Here is a 15932-nt window from a genome sequence, read left to right as displayed (position 1 = left end):
ATTCCTGCTATATTAGCTGATATATACATTTTTGAATAAAGTTAATTTTATTTAATAATGCGTATATTAGATGAACGACTTGCAAAATTTTATTCAAAATGATTCGGTCATTATATTGACTTTCCTGTTCGAACTAAAATGTTTTTCAAACACTTCAAATCTCTGTGGCGTATTGGATTGGCCACATTCTCCAACTCTAACAACAAACTGAAGTCCAATTGATTCTAATCTGGACTTAAAGGCGACCAATCATATGCCGCTATGAAACCAGGAACATTACTTTTATTTTTTGTTTTGTCTTGTGTGTATAGTATATGCAACTGAAATTGTGGAGGGAATACTTTTGCAATCTGCTGAATACAGTGAAATCATAATACCAGTAGATGGTGAACCCGATTACCCAATCGATGACGATAGAGCAGACGCCCCATTGCCCGACCAAAATTTCGAAAAGCAATTATCCGTCTGTAGAACAACAACGCGGCGGGGGCCTATGAATTGCCGCCGAACTATTGAAATACGGCAGCGAAGAACTGATAAGGAGCATGCATCAGCTTCTTTGTAGAATAGTGTTAGACGAAAGCATGCCCGACGATTGGAATTTAAGGGCAAAACGAAATATCTCCTGTCATCAAACAAATAGTCGTCGCACTCGCGACTAGGGTCTTACGTCAATTCAATATATTTTTGACAATCATAAATTCAAAGTCGTAGATAATTTCGTCTTTCTTGGAGTTAGTATTAACACCGACAAAAATCTCAGCTTCGAAATCCAACGCAGAATAACTCTTGCCAGCAGGTGCTACTTCGAACTGATTAGGTAATTGAGAAGCAAAGTCCTCTCTCCACGAACAAAAACCAAACTCTATAAGTCACTCATAATTCCCGTCCTGCTATATAGTGCAGAGGCCTGGACGATGACAACATCTGATGAGTTGACGAGTTTTCTAGAGAAAAGTTCTGCGAAAGATTTATGGTTCTTTCCTCTCTTAAGCATTGTAAACTTTGTAACAGGCCTGACCTTATGGCCAGACTATGTTTATTCTAAAATGTTCGTGATTGTTTACAAGTCGTTTCAAAAGAGCATTTGTGCATTTTGCTAAAAGTTAGCAACCTTCAGTTTTGTTCGGTTTTATTAAAATTGATTAAAAAATTGTGATTTATTGCTTAACATAGTCTAATTTCTTTTCAATGGACCAACCAACTTCATTAGTACAACTAGGCCGTGGAGATGTAATAGATAATTAATAGGAAAATTGTGGCCTTGCACTATGACCTATGGTCTATTGTACCCTCCCCTATTTCATAAATGATCACAAAGGTCCAGCATCTTGAACAATTCCAGGAGCCTGCTTGGCGGGACTGAAGTGATGTGATCCCTGTCGAAAGTAGATGAAACCTAGGGCCTCGAGCCTGGTTCTGCAAATTGCTGGGCAATCCAGGGGTTCTTGAGTTTCCTGCTCCATGTCGGCGAACCGACAGTTTGCGCATAAAACTAGTGCTTTCTGAGCTTGCAGTGTTGTGTATAGAGCGTGACAAGGAGACGGAATTCGTCACAGGGGAGGTTTATCATTTCACTAAACTTTGGAAGGTTGTACCCTCTCTGCTGCCTACTGCCAATGCTGTTCTCTCCCCACTCTCTCCTCCGTGCAGAGCAGCTCCTTTATAGTGTTGGACCCCACTGCAATCACATGGTTCTGGCTTATTGCCATCATCTTGGACGCACACTTCTCCACTGCCTTCAGAGCGAGCATTTTGTTCGTCGGCCACGTTGGTTGCGATATTGCCGCACACTGACTTATAGCCTTCTTTATGCTCTCCGGTATGAAACCGGTGCAGATTAGGGGACATGTTAAATAGGTCTTTCTGACCCGGTTGCACACTGAATTTGTGACTGTTTTGCTCTTCTCCACAAAAGGTTATTATGTTATCCTCTATGATAACTAACTATTTTGGGGCTACTTGGACGTGCCTCATCATAATCAAAAAATCGACGTGTGAGCATTTTGAAGTTCGTCAGACCAATTCTTGACGGTCACTATCGAAGTAAGAGTATATACTTATATTTATACTGTAGAGCTACGTGATTTGCCTCCCTTAAACAATAACCGAGCCACCCATTTACAATATATTGTCTTTCTCCGAAACTGAGCAATTCGTCAGTAATTTTTTTGGCGGTGTGGCACAATCTGTGTGAGGCTAAGTTTTTCCGACCATAATATTAGTGATCTTTATACACAACACTTTAGCAGATGATATGTAAGACTATTAATAGATATTGGAAATTCCAATTGTTTTTAGTTATTTCTTGTTAAGTATATTATAACGGCTTTGCTGTATAATTAGTCTTCCGGAAGTGAGTGGTACCATGTGAGTCAAACCGCATTACGAAAACATTCGTCTAATATCATCGCAACTGCGCTTTACATAGCTTGCAGAAAATTGGTTCTGACGTAAAACAATGTTGTTGGGGCAATAAAAAAATTGGCGGATAAATATTTACCTAAAGGGTTACAATCTCCTGTGATCTTATATGCAAAAGAGTAGAATTTCCATTAAGGTTTCTTTCGAAACGCACACAGAATCGACTGCATTTTATATACAGTCAAGCTCCCAAAATGCATACTGTCCATTACAAGCTCTTTAAGAGAAAAAGTATGGAGATTTAAAAATGACTAAGGCACGGTTTTCGCAAATCGTCGTCATCAGCTGAGAAGTGGCCAGTGTTTACGATTTACGTCATGCCATGCAAAAGCTATATTTTATTGTACTAAAGTAATACATAATTCTATTATAATTTTGCGGAACCGCAAAGGCATAATAACTTAACTCATGCTATAAATACGGGCACATTTATGCCAACATTTTAATAACGAACGAAAAACGATTAAACGAACAACCTTAAAATTAAATACGAATTTATTCAAATCAAAAATGAAGTTTTTAAACAAATCGAATATCAAGCTTCTGACGATAATCCTTCTCATAACAGTAGCTCAAGTCCAGAGCTTCACTGCGGCAAGAAAACACCTAATGAAACGAGTAGTGGCAGATCCCCTTGAAGGGTCCTTAAGAGCAGCAGTCACGGGATTGAGACCAAACCAGCAAAAATTACTTGATATAATAAAGGAGAGAATTAAAGACGCTGTATTTTCATGAAAAATTGAAACGAATCTAAACGAAAATAAACGAAAATATTGTGTATTTGTTATGTGAATGTGATAAATAAAATATTTGTAAAAAAATCAGAATTCGTTTTAAATTATGTTAACGTTCTTGATTGAAAGATTTTTTTAGTGATCTTGGTGAGTTTATTTCGGTACAAGCCTGACATTGAGGCGCCAAATATTGGTGATTGCGTCAAAACAGGTATGTAACATCTTCAACAATGCCGTGGACCAACAAAGAATGCATTGTCATAAAATTTTGCTAAGTTCCTCAAAGATTTGCCTTCTCATGACTAAAAAATGTCAAAATCTGACTATAAATGTTTAAACCCTCATACACCGAATATGTCGGCGCAGTGTGTGCGGCTAACTTTTTATCGAAAATATCGGTAAATATATGAAATATATAACTGAAACTCGAAAATAATATTTTTTGATAACTAGTCTGCCTGTTTCTCCAAATTGAGTACTACAAGGTCAATAATCCGAAGAACATTTCCGTTTTCCGATTTTTCGGCATTTTGGTCGACTCGCTTTAATGTATATATAAACTTAATAGTCAAACGGGAAAAATTTAATATTGTAATGCAGAAAAAGAAGCATTTTTTCCAGAGAAATTAAAAAATCAAAGAACAGAATCATGGAAAGGCTCTCGCAAAAAGTACAAAGAAGAAGGCTAAGGTTCGGCCAAAAATGGTCGATGCCGATTTCTATTTTCTTAATTCGTCGAACTCTAGCATCAACATCAGAAATATTTTCTCGTCTCTGATCCTTGCGAGAGTTCGGTCACACCCAAACTAAGCCCTTCCTGGCTTGGTGCATTACAGTTTGGGCAAAATTTGACTACAGCCGTTCGTCTTGGGCATCATTCAGATTTTTGCTTAGCACAATTAATGCTTCTGAAGTGTGTCACGTCTTATCTTAAAGTTGTGAAAATCCACTAATATCTTTCCAAACACTCAGATATCGAATATGAATCTTTGAAAATGGATGATTTCGGTTTCGACGGCAATCAGGGAAGATAGGTAAGATGCTACGAGCCTCAGTATATTAATAAGATGCAAAAACTTATTATTGAGTTGACAACCTTCTAAATTGAGAGATTATAAACTGTTTTGCGGCACCGAGTTTAGAATTTCCTTACGAGATTTATAATTTTCTCTCACCAAAAGACGCCTATCTTTGTACCAGCTTTTGATAGGTTTTATCATTATATACATTTTTATTTATTTGTATTTGTATTATTAAATTTTATGATAAAAATCGCAAATTGCAAACAATCAAATATTTTTACAAAAGTCACTTAATTACAGCAAATGACACCGGATATTTCCAGCTCTCAAACCCAGATATTATTTCTGAACCTAATTAGGTCTTTCAGTGCTCGAACGGCAGTTACATTCGGTCTTCTATACATGTCTGATTTAAAGGAGTCTCTCAGTGATGCCTCTTAGAACGAAAATCCCATTTCAACATTGAAGCATTAAAGGAACACCAGCAACGCTATCACAACAAGCTGTATTTCGGAAATTTTTAAGTATTTCATTTTAATGTGCTTCGAGACCACAATATAATCGGGATAGAAATACGCAAGAGTAGTGAGCTCAGTTGCTTTTCGATGTTGACTGAACATTTGCCGTTTTAAACCGCGTTTAAATACCCATGGGTTTCTTATCTCGACCGGCAAAAAATTGTTCTCTTGTTTGGATGGCGGGCATATAAGTTTATTTTCGCAAATATGGAGAGCATTCTAAAATTCTTGTTCTCAATGTTTTTTTTTTTTGTGTTTTCAGCGATATGACTTGAACTATTATATGTCAGATATAATTAGTGTCATTACCATATTATAAATTATTGTCATTACACCAACTTCTACATTGTAAGTATATCCTGTCCAAAGTTGAAAATCCTAACATTTTCGTGCAGTGGGTTGATTCTGACGGATTTTTTTATATTGAGGTATTATTAAATAGGCAATTGCGTTTTTTGAATGCACTTATTGAACTTTATATTAATAACATCCATTTAAAACATTGTTCCTATAAGAACTTCTTTAAGTCTCCCAGTAACGATTCTAAATTGAATAAGCCCAGCCCGCAGCTAAATATAAAGGCATGCATAAGATTCTGGTAAAAATTGCAATTTTAAGAATACGCAACTGAGTCAGTAAGGAAAAATATGTATACGAGTGAGTAAACGTTTTTACTGCTAATTTGGTCCGTAGTTTGTATAATCGACAGAGAACCTTTATATACCCTTTATATTCCCATAAGACTTTGTAGTGCAAAACAGTTGGTCAAAATTGTAAAGTATTTCTTTTCAGAATATATCTGTTTTTTTGTAACCGATTGATAAAATAACGTTTCAATGAAAAAATAATAATTGGGTCTTTTCAATAGGGATGCTATAAAAGTAGACCGATAGGAACAGCAAAAGACACCATATTTTTCCCCGACCTTTAAATATTAGAGACATTTGAATCCACAGGCACAGTAACATATATTTCTATGGCAGTGAGACAAAAAGTGCCCGTAATGTCGAGAGCATTGCTGCTGCTAGCGCATCAATTGAGGAAGACACAAGTCAGTCTCTCACACGTCGGTCACCAGCGTTGGGCATCTCTGTGATGTCATTGTGGTGAATTTTGCGAAAAGATTATGTCTTGCAAACTTACAAGATCGAATTGGCGTAAGAACTGATCTGATCTGGATTTTCATCGAAAATCATCTTAAGCGATGAGGCTCATTTCTGGCTGAATGGCTTCGTCAATAAGCAAAATATGCGTTATTGAGCAGGCAGCAATCCACACGTGCTTCCTAAGTCACCATTGCATCCTGGAAAAAAATTTCGGTTTGGTACGGTTTATGGGCCGGCGGCGTCGTTGGACCGTACTTCTTCCGTGATGATCAGGACCGGCACGTGAATGGGAATCGCTTCCGCTCAATGGTAATCGAATTTTTTTGAACCGAATTGGATGATATGGACTTGGACAAAATGTGATTCCAGCAGGACGGCGCCACAAGCCACACAGCGAATGTCACAATCTATTTATCGAAAACATGAAATGTTATCTCACGAGGCCTATTGGCCGCCTCGGTCGTGCCATTTGACACCGTTAGACTATTTCTATTTATAGTCTATGCCAGCCACGATAGATGTAATTCGTACGAATATCGAACGTGAGATTGCAGCAGTATCGGCCGATTTATGCTTGAAAACCTTCAAAAATTGAGTTCAATGTCTAGACTTCTGCAAGCGTGCCCGTGGTGGCCATGCTCCACGAGTTCTATACATAATGGCATGAAATGTACTTTCACAGGAATAAAGAATTTTATTGATATCTGTAACAAATGACACAAGAACCTACTCGTCTCCGTTCTTGTCCCGTCCATCGCATTTCTTGGACGGCGGACATCAATCAGCTGGGTTTCGGCACCTTCCCAATTTAGAGACAGACATTCCAGGTACATGTCTTTATAACGTTGCTGCGGTGGTCATCAAATGTGCAGTATTTCATTCGTAGCTGCTGATTCTTTTTCAATTGGGAACCCGTAAACCGAATATATCACAGTGGCTTCGCTGAAGCTTTCTCTCATTTAGCCGTGATCGCAGGCTCCACACGGCTACCGCATTCTACACAATGGTTGCTTACGTTTCCTGTGTGTGCGGCGAGAACGCAAGAGTATGAATTGCGTATAACTCTACGACTGTAACTGCTTACTTACTTGCTTTCGATTATTGCAGACAATCGCCAATATACTTGAAATATCAATGACAGAATTTTTCTTCGTTCGTAATTTATTGGACAATTACTGTATATGCAACATGATTTATTAATATAAGTATCTCAATTTCGTTTTCACTGGCAGATATACATTCGTAATTTAACTCCTCTTATAATTTTAATCAATACGATATGTATTATACAAGCTACATATATTTTGTACGCTTTTAATTTAAGATCTCGACTAGCGCCAAGTCGTTTCATACGTCAATCCGAGTTGCTGCGAACGGCGCCGAGTCGTCTTTCCATGTTGAAATGTCAAACAATACTGATCAAAAATAGCGTGACAGCTTGACACTACTCACGCATGATATGTCTAAACAGTCTAGTTCATCTACTTGGATCACCCGTTATAACCACATATACAAATATACTTCGGAGAGTAGCGCACAAGTATAGTGAGCAGAGAAATGGAATCCGAATGTGATAGCCATGCTCTCTTATCCACATGCGCAATTGCGCAGCACTTGACCGTTTTTAGCTTGTTAAAAGGGCCCATCCACGACATACATACATACATGTGCGTTCGGTCTGTGTGAATTCGTTTCGCCCATACACGACACACAAATCCATTTTGCGTTCGTTCTTCACACCAGAGATAAAGAGATCACCAACTCTCCTGTCACTGGAAATGTGAGAGCCGCTCACCTACCGAACTTTGACAGTTGATTGGATTGGGTAGGTTTTGACGTTTTGCAATTGGAATGACTGGAACGCCCAGATTGAAATTATACCAAAAATATATGTGAATGGAGGAATTTGTTGCCGCCGTTCAAGATCGCCAATAAAAATTTAAAGCAATGAAAATCAAAGAAAATGCGAAATTTAAATATATTTCATGAAACGTTTTGAAATTTGATGCATAATAGAATTAATTTTCAGTTACAAATGATTAAAAACATTTATTAATTGAGAACTAACAGGCTTAATTCACCTTATTAAGTATTGAAAGATCAAAAGTTAGTTCAATATATAATAATTTGCAATCGTAATAAATGTTGGGTTTTCTAATTTAAAATGCCCCAAAATTCTTATTTTGTTCGATCTGGCCATAATGGAAAATGTTATAAAAGACGCTTATTTTGAGGCGCTCTCACGCTGGAATAAGTTGGGCATCCCATTATTCCTGCTTCACACAGTTAACATTCGCGACAGGCAAGCGGAACATTTCTTAGAAGTTATTTCTAAAGCAATATTATCTATTTCTTTGTATTTCGTTAATAAATTATTCCAACTATTATTTTTCTCAATTTTATTTTTATATTTATCACCTTTCGATTGACAAATGGCCAATTCATTTTTTATAAGATCAATAAATTCTGGTACGAAATTTTTAGAAGCTTTAAACAACCGATTTTTTTGTTTGCTTAAATGTCTTTAAAAATTTTCTAAGAATATATCCCCAAAGTTATAGATGGGAATTCGAAAAATTATCGAAGCTAGAAGGGAAATACTGACCGAATGTCTAGCAGATATATGAGCGCTTGGGCGAAAAGCGAAAACTTTGAAACGCGATTTCTCGGTTTTTCATTTTTACGATTAATTGGCGGGTAGGATGGAAAAAAACGTCGTATGGAATCGGGGCAAAGTTTATTAACTTTCACTCACTCTATACATAGATACAAATAGTACATAGTACATATGAACTGTAGCTTTAAATTGTGAATGTTTATGAATGTATGAGATTTTTTATTTATTTAAGTAAGAGCAAGCTAAAAATGTAAACATCATTATCTGTTTGTATGTATAAAGAGTAAGCTTTTAAATTGTGATTGAATTTAATGTGCAGAAATCATAAACCAAGTTGTATAGCATTGTGCATAGGAGATCTAGCCGTTCATCTCTTCATCTGAGTAAAATAGATACCTGAACGCTACTTTTTATATGTCGGAGACTGGAATTGGACAATTGGAATTGGACATGAACAAAATAGTATCGAAAATCAGTCCATACGTTCTCCGTACAACCAATTTAATTATTTATGTTTTTCTGATTGACTGGTAAGTTATTATCTGTTATTTGTTCCGCTTCACCTCATATATCCAATATGTTAAATTTTGTCGCTCGAGCTTGCACTCTTATCACATACAACGGTTTAAGCGATATCTCAACAAAAATTTAACTAAAGTGCACCGAATAGCATTGTAGGATTCTGTAGTAAAAATTGTGGATATCTGGATTTATCATTCTATTTGGTATCGCTAGCCTGATGTACAGGTATCGGAGGCGGCCGGTTTCCCACTTGATTACAACTCAATATACCTGAGCAAAATAAGATGTTTCTAAGGTAATAATAATAAATATATATAAATATGTACCGATTATAACTTAAGCCTGTTTATTCTTAGACAGACTGTAGACGAGCAACACGAGAACCTGAATTACAATGAGTGCTGAAGATTAGAGAGGCTGTAATTCATAGTTTTATAATGGAGAAACTACTGTTCAAACTTTTTTCGGACGGGAAACAAAGGAATTTCCAGGAATCTCATTTTTTCTCGAAGTTCTCTTATAAATAAAAGGTTCGGTTGCACCCGAACTTGGCCCTTCCTTACTTGTTATATTTAGTCTTCTTCTGTTGAAGTACTCATGTGGTTTCACCCCTAGGAAGAACTTTGTGTACCCTCTCATGGTCAATATAAATAAAAATAATATAATTATCATGTCTCCTCTACTTCCCCAAAAGCTGTAGAGCAATTTGATATTATCCAAATACAAACTTTCCTTAACTGATTAACAGACTTTTTTCGATCTGCTCCGTTATTCAGTACTTTCCCCTTTTGTGATCATTTAAATATTTGATATTAAGTAGACTTTAGTATTCTTGAGTAATACCAAAAGTGAACGCAATCAGTTCAGACCTTCTCTAGCTCTAATATGCCGTGTATGGTAATTTCGGCTTTTTCACCTGACTTAACACCATTTCTGATGGTATGAATGAGTGACGCTTCAATGAAATTAAGTAGGTTCCTAAATCACAATATGGCTTAGCACCTAATATGGAAGTAACTTATCAATTTTTAATTTAAACCGCAAATCCCTAATAAAATGGTTTCCGATATTACCACTTCCCAAGTTTGGTAATAAAAATTAACGGCATGAATCATGTTGATCGAATGTTTTTGTCTGATTTTATGTATGAACTCCTTCAATTGGTAATAATTATACTAAGTGTATCATATTTCCTGGAAATATTAAGGTTTCTGAGTTGACTAATGTATTTGAGGTAAAGCGGATTCATTCGTTACGAAGAGTATTTGTGACGTTATAAATAGTGTTCAAATAAGGAATAATAGTAGAAAGCAAGGAGACTCTGTTATTTTCTACATTATATCGAGTTTCTCATGAAATAAAGGTTAATTATATGTTTTTTTAAAAGATTTTTAATTCGTCATACTCTATCATTCATTTCATATTTTTTTGGTTACATCTATTTGTAAAAAATGTCTCGAAATTTTCGCTACAAATTTTAATTTTTTTTGTTAAAATGTCTGCCAAAAATCCAGTTTTGAGTTTTTTTTTCGCCCAAGTTCTAAGTGGAGGGTTTAAGGAGTCCTGCCAACGAGGGCGCGTATTTTTTCCAAGGGGTCACCGGAAATGGCGTCGCAATGGCCGAGTTTAAAAAATTGTTTGCCAAAAACTTTAGAATTTCTTTGTTATTAGTGTATGTTCATAGCAATAAAAAATTCGAATAAAATATTTATTTTTTTTTTATCAGAAAAAAATTGATGAAAAAATGCTGTGTTTATCCTAGGAAATCCATGTGACCCCATAAGTGCGAACAACGGAAGAAAACTTTAGTTAAAGATTAGCTGCTATTTGGAAAGTTGTCTGAGAGTATCAAACTTGATTTAAGTTTTCTAATTGGATGAACTTAGCACAAAATGAAATTCTTCCAATAGTAATTTCCGCTGGTAATAATCCTGATATTGTTACAGCACGAGCAATGCTTGTCTTTGGCAAAGGAGGATTTATTGCAACAAGTGATAGCGGGTCCAATCGAACATTCAGAAAAAGGCGAAACACTGAATATTGGAGTACGGGAACAAGACCTAGTTAACATAAGGCTTGTCTGAAAACTGCTAACAGTTAGTCAACAGAAATTTTTAGTTATAGGATGTATTATAAGAAGCAGAGAAAATTTTTTGGAGCGTGATACGTGCTCCGTGGCATTATGATTATGTTGACACTATAGTTGGACGAATTTGGTACTGAGGGACATTTCAACATACGTTTTGAAAATGCTTGATATAGGATAATAAAACATATTAACTGTGCGATAAAATATGATTCCGATCGTTCAGTTTTTATGGCTATATGCCATAGTGATGCCATCTGAACAAAGTTTGTCAAATTAAAAAGCTTTCTATATGCGCCCTAGATTCCGATCGTGGCAATATAATGTTGTAATTGGGCATCGCAGAGATTAAAGATATACATACATAGGTTATTGGAATAGTATGTTTAAAATTTCCCTTGATAAACATAGCCTCAATGGCAAATTTATTCATAAGTTTTTTAAGTTACTTGAATTTTAATCCTTCATAAGTAAGAAAGGGCTAAGTTCGGGTTGCGATTTGCAATAATAAAAGACAGGGAAATACGTTAAGGTGTCAACTAGAGGATCGGAGTACAAGCAATTTTATATATACACATACTCCATATGACTCATACACTGACCGACATATTCGGAATAAGGTTCGTTAGAAAAACGAATATCATCATATATAGTGTATGGGAGTTGGGGTATTATCGACACGATTTTATCTATTAACTATTATCATGGCACATACTAAAAGAATGTCTCTTGGGCTTCATTAAGGTACCTCACATACAATCATTAATCATATGCACAAAAGTCAGCCGGATGTTTGAAAATCATGATATTCGTTATATGGGGGCTAGGTCAAGCATTAGCCCAATGTTATTGATTTTAGGCACGTTATGAGCAAGAAATGCTCTGCAATTTTCATTCTCTTCTTTACTGGCGTAGAACAACGCGCTAGACGCTTATTCTTTTTGCAATGCGCCGCCAATCCGAGATTATATGCAAAGCCAGGTCCTTCGCTACCAGTTTTTTTCAACGAAATAGAGGTCTTTCCCTTCCTGTGCTTCCCCCGGTGCAGCGTCGAATACTCTCAGAGCTGGAGTGTTTTTATCTATTGGGATGACATGACCTAGCCAGCGTAGCCGCTGTTTTTTAATTCGCTGAACTATGTCGATGTCGTCGTATATCTCGTACAGCTCATCGTTCCAACGAATGCGATAACGTCGACTCAAAGTGTAAACACAATGGCTACGACAGACTGCAAACTACATCTGTCAAATATTAAAATACACACGTTCTTATGGGCAGTGTTATTTTGACAGCTGCACGACTACACGACTGCAGGCCGACAGTTGTCGTTCTCGCTAACTTCAATTTGCTCCTATTTTTGCCAACGACAGTAGAGTTGACAGTAGAATGGAAGATAGAAAGAGGAGGTAGAGTGGTGATGCCACTAATATGTAAAATGTAAAATTATTCACAGCTCTAACAAACTTGATGCTATTTTACAAATAAAAGCATAAAATAGCTATATTATAGCTCTATTATATCATTTGTAATAACAAGTGATAATTTAAAGCAAAAATATTTACCTATTTACTTATTTTTTGCATAAAAAATTTCACTTTGAACAAAATATTAAAATTTCATTGGAGTGAAAGGTATTAGTATGGCCACAACGAAATTGTGTACATGCAAAATGGACAACTGCGTTGTTTTGTGTACATGCCGGCCATTGTGTTGTTGTTGCTTCTCAAAATGTACATGTAGTAAGATGAACAACGACGTTTTCAGTTCACTGTCGTGCCGCTGCAGTCTGTCGTAGCCATTGTGTTTACACTTTCATCCACCATATAGCACGACGGGAATATTGAGTGACTTATAGAGTTTTGTTTTTGTTCGTCCAGAGATGACTTTACTTCTCAATTGGCTACTGAGTCCGAAGTAGTACTTGTTGGCAAGTTGGATTTCGCGGCTGACATTGTTACTAATGTTAATACTGGTTCCAAGATAGACGAAACTATCTACGACTTCGAAGTTATAACTGTCAACAGTTACGTGGTCGCCAAGTTGCGATTGCGGCGACTGTTTATTTGATGACAGGAGATATTTCGTCTTGACTTCGTTCACCACCAGACCCATTTGCTTTGCTTCCTTATCCATTCTGGAGAAAGCAGAACTGACAAAGCGGCGCGGTTGTTGAGACCAAGGATATCAATATTATCACCGTACATCAGCAGCTGTATACTTTTATAGAAGATAGTATCCCCACTATTTAGTTCGGTAGCTCGAATTATTTTCTCCAAGTGTAGAAAATATGCCTTAATTTCCATTGAGATAACTCAAATATTGGCCGATGTACATATACGGCATGAAGTCACGTGGAAAATCGGTCACAAGTCAACTATAGAGACTAGGGTTCACAAATTCGGGGATTGAAGAATTTTGTTCGATTTGGGCATTTTTGTCATGAGGTGGCATACTTTAACATAATTATTAGCGAAAAATTGTATCCCGTTATATTAATTTAACATTTTAATTAAAAATGTAGGAACGATTTCGTTATTTTTCGTACTATGACCTAAGAATAAGCGAATAATGTCACCTACTGAACTTAGTCGATATCGGTCGGTTCATCAAAAAGTGAGCGGTGCTACTCCCATGGTCCAAGTTTGCCTTAGCATCTCGAGAATAAAATTTAAGTCGTTGCATATTTAGTTATTGATTTATCACGTTTTAACTAGTTTTTAACAGTACTATTTGGTTATTATAGTTTTATTGGTTTAGGGGGTATGTAAAATAAAATTATTAGATTATACTTTTTCACAACTTTTTGCCGACAGGTGCCCCTTGCTACTGCATTTCTTTGTAGCAAATAAGACTAGTATATCTTAATTTAGTGTTTAGTTATGGCGCTTTATCAATTTTCCTTTAATAGCGTTTTGTGGGCGTGGGAGGGCAGTGGTCTGATTACGACCATCTACAAACTCCGCCTTACTTTTTTGCCAGGGTATATGCGCACCAAGTTTCACTAAGATATCTCACTTCTTACTCAAGTTATAATTTGCGCGGACTGACGAACGGAAGACATTCATCCGGGATTTCTTCCTCATCCTGATCTCCGTTAGGTGAACAAAACTTTTATACACAGTAGCAACATGTTGCAACAGTATAATAACGAATTATTAGGGTCACAGTACAAAGGTCAGTTTTAGAAGAACCCTAGAAATCGGTACCTATCACCTTTACCGCCGATTGGACAGTCTACGCTTTCTTCGTGCAGCTTCATCGAGCGATGTGCTATATGTTGCCGAAGTCTTTACTCTTTTTAAATAGACAAATTTTGCATACAAATATTGAATTTTAATCGTTCATTTCTTAAACGGCTACTTGCTATAGCGGTCCGATCAATTACGTACATATTTTATGAGGTTCCGACGTTTCCTTCTTAGTGTTACAAACTTCATTGCAAATTTTATAAACCTTGTTCAGGGCATAAAAAGGTATGACAAAAGTCGACAATATCACGTCCGAATCCCACACTTATTTTATATCAGAAAAAATGGAGCTTACAAGCCAAATGTTTTCATACAGATGCTGATTTATATACACCTATAACATAAGGTCTTGGAAGCACCAGGTCATATTCACACCGTTTTATACTTACTTATAATGATTTCCTAATAGTAGAATTATATATTTATATATTATAATAAAATTTCAGCAAAATACTTTGACTTTATCTTTTTTTATTAGAATTAAATAAATGTAGCAAGCATACAATCACAATCTGCATTATATAAGTAATCAGTTTTTTTAAATTTGACTAAAAACTATTAAGATATTTTATGCAACTTAGCCATTAATGGAATTCAGTTTTCTTTTCAATATATAAACAGGATCTAAGTTTGTCAAAACTATCGCCCGTTTCGAGCCTTCGATTCTTCTTAATTGGCGTAGACACCGCTTGCGCGATTATAGCCGAGTTAACAACAGCGCGCCAGTCGTTTCTTCTTTTCGCTACGTGGCGCCAATTGGATATTCCAAGCGTAGCCAGGTCCTTCTCCACCTCGTCCTTCCAACGGAGTGGAGGTCTCCCTCTTCCTCTGCTTCCCCCGGCGGGTACAGCGTCGAATACTTTCAGAGCTGGAGTGTTTCCGTTCATGCGGACAACATGACCTAGCCAGCGTAGCCGCTGTCTTTTATTTCGCTGATATATGTCAATGTCGTCATATATCTCGTACAGCTCATCGTTCCATCGAATGCGATATTCGCCGTGGCCAACGCGCAAAGGACCATACATCTTTCGCAGAACTTTTCTCTCGAAAACTCGCAACGTCGAGTCATCAGTTGTTGACATCGTCCAAGCCTCTGCACCATATAGCAGGACGGGAATTATGAGTGACTTATAGAGTTTGGTTTTTGTTTGTCGAGAGAGGACTTTGCTTCTCAATTGCCTACTCAGTCTGAAGTAGCACCTGTTGGAAAGAGTTAACCCTCGTTGGATTTCTAGGCTGACGTTGTTGGTGGTGTTTACGCTGGTTCCAAGATAGACGAAATTATCTACGACTTCAAAGTTGTGACTGTCAACAGTGACGTGAGTTCCAAGTCGCGACGACTGTTTGTTTGATGACAGGAGATATTTCGTTTTGCCCTCGTTGACTGCCAGACCCATTTGTTTTGCTTCCTTGTCCAGTCTGGAGAAAGCAGAACTAACGGCGCGGATGTTAAGGCCGATGATATCAATATCATCGGCATACGCCAGCAGCTGTACATTCTTATAAAAGATGGTACCTTCTCTATTAAATTCTGCAGCTCGAACTATTTTCTCCAGAAGCAGGTTGAAAAAGTCACACGATAGGGAATCGCCTTGTCTGAAACCTCGTTTGGTATCGAACTGCTCGGAGAGGTCCTTCCCGATTCTGACGGAGCT

General features: G+C 36.9%; 1 long non-coding RNA gene across 1 annotated transcript; it reads left to right on the top strand.

Moving 5' to 3' along the window:
- The first annotated feature begins 8812 nt into the window (after positions 1-8812).
- Positions 8813-10257, top strand: LOC126758809 (uncharacterized). The gene is made up of 3 exons (XR_007666894.1): positions 8813-8951; positions 9021-9238; positions 9300-10257. It is a non-coding gene; the product is annotated as an uncharacterized LOC126758809 (long non-coding RNA).
- Positions 10258-15932: the final 5675 nt, after the last annotated feature.

The sequence above is a fragment of the Bactrocera neohumeralis genome, chromosome 5 (genome assembly GCF_024586455.1).
Source record: "Bactrocera neohumeralis isolate Rockhampton chromosome 5, APGP_CSIRO_Bneo_wtdbg2-racon-allhic-juicebox.fasta_v2, whole genome shotgun sequence".
Classification (NCBI taxonomy): domain Eukaryota; kingdom Metazoa; phylum Arthropoda; class Insecta; order Diptera; family Tephritidae; genus Bactrocera; species Bactrocera neohumeralis.
This window is presented reverse-complemented; position numbering and strand designations above follow the sequence as displayed.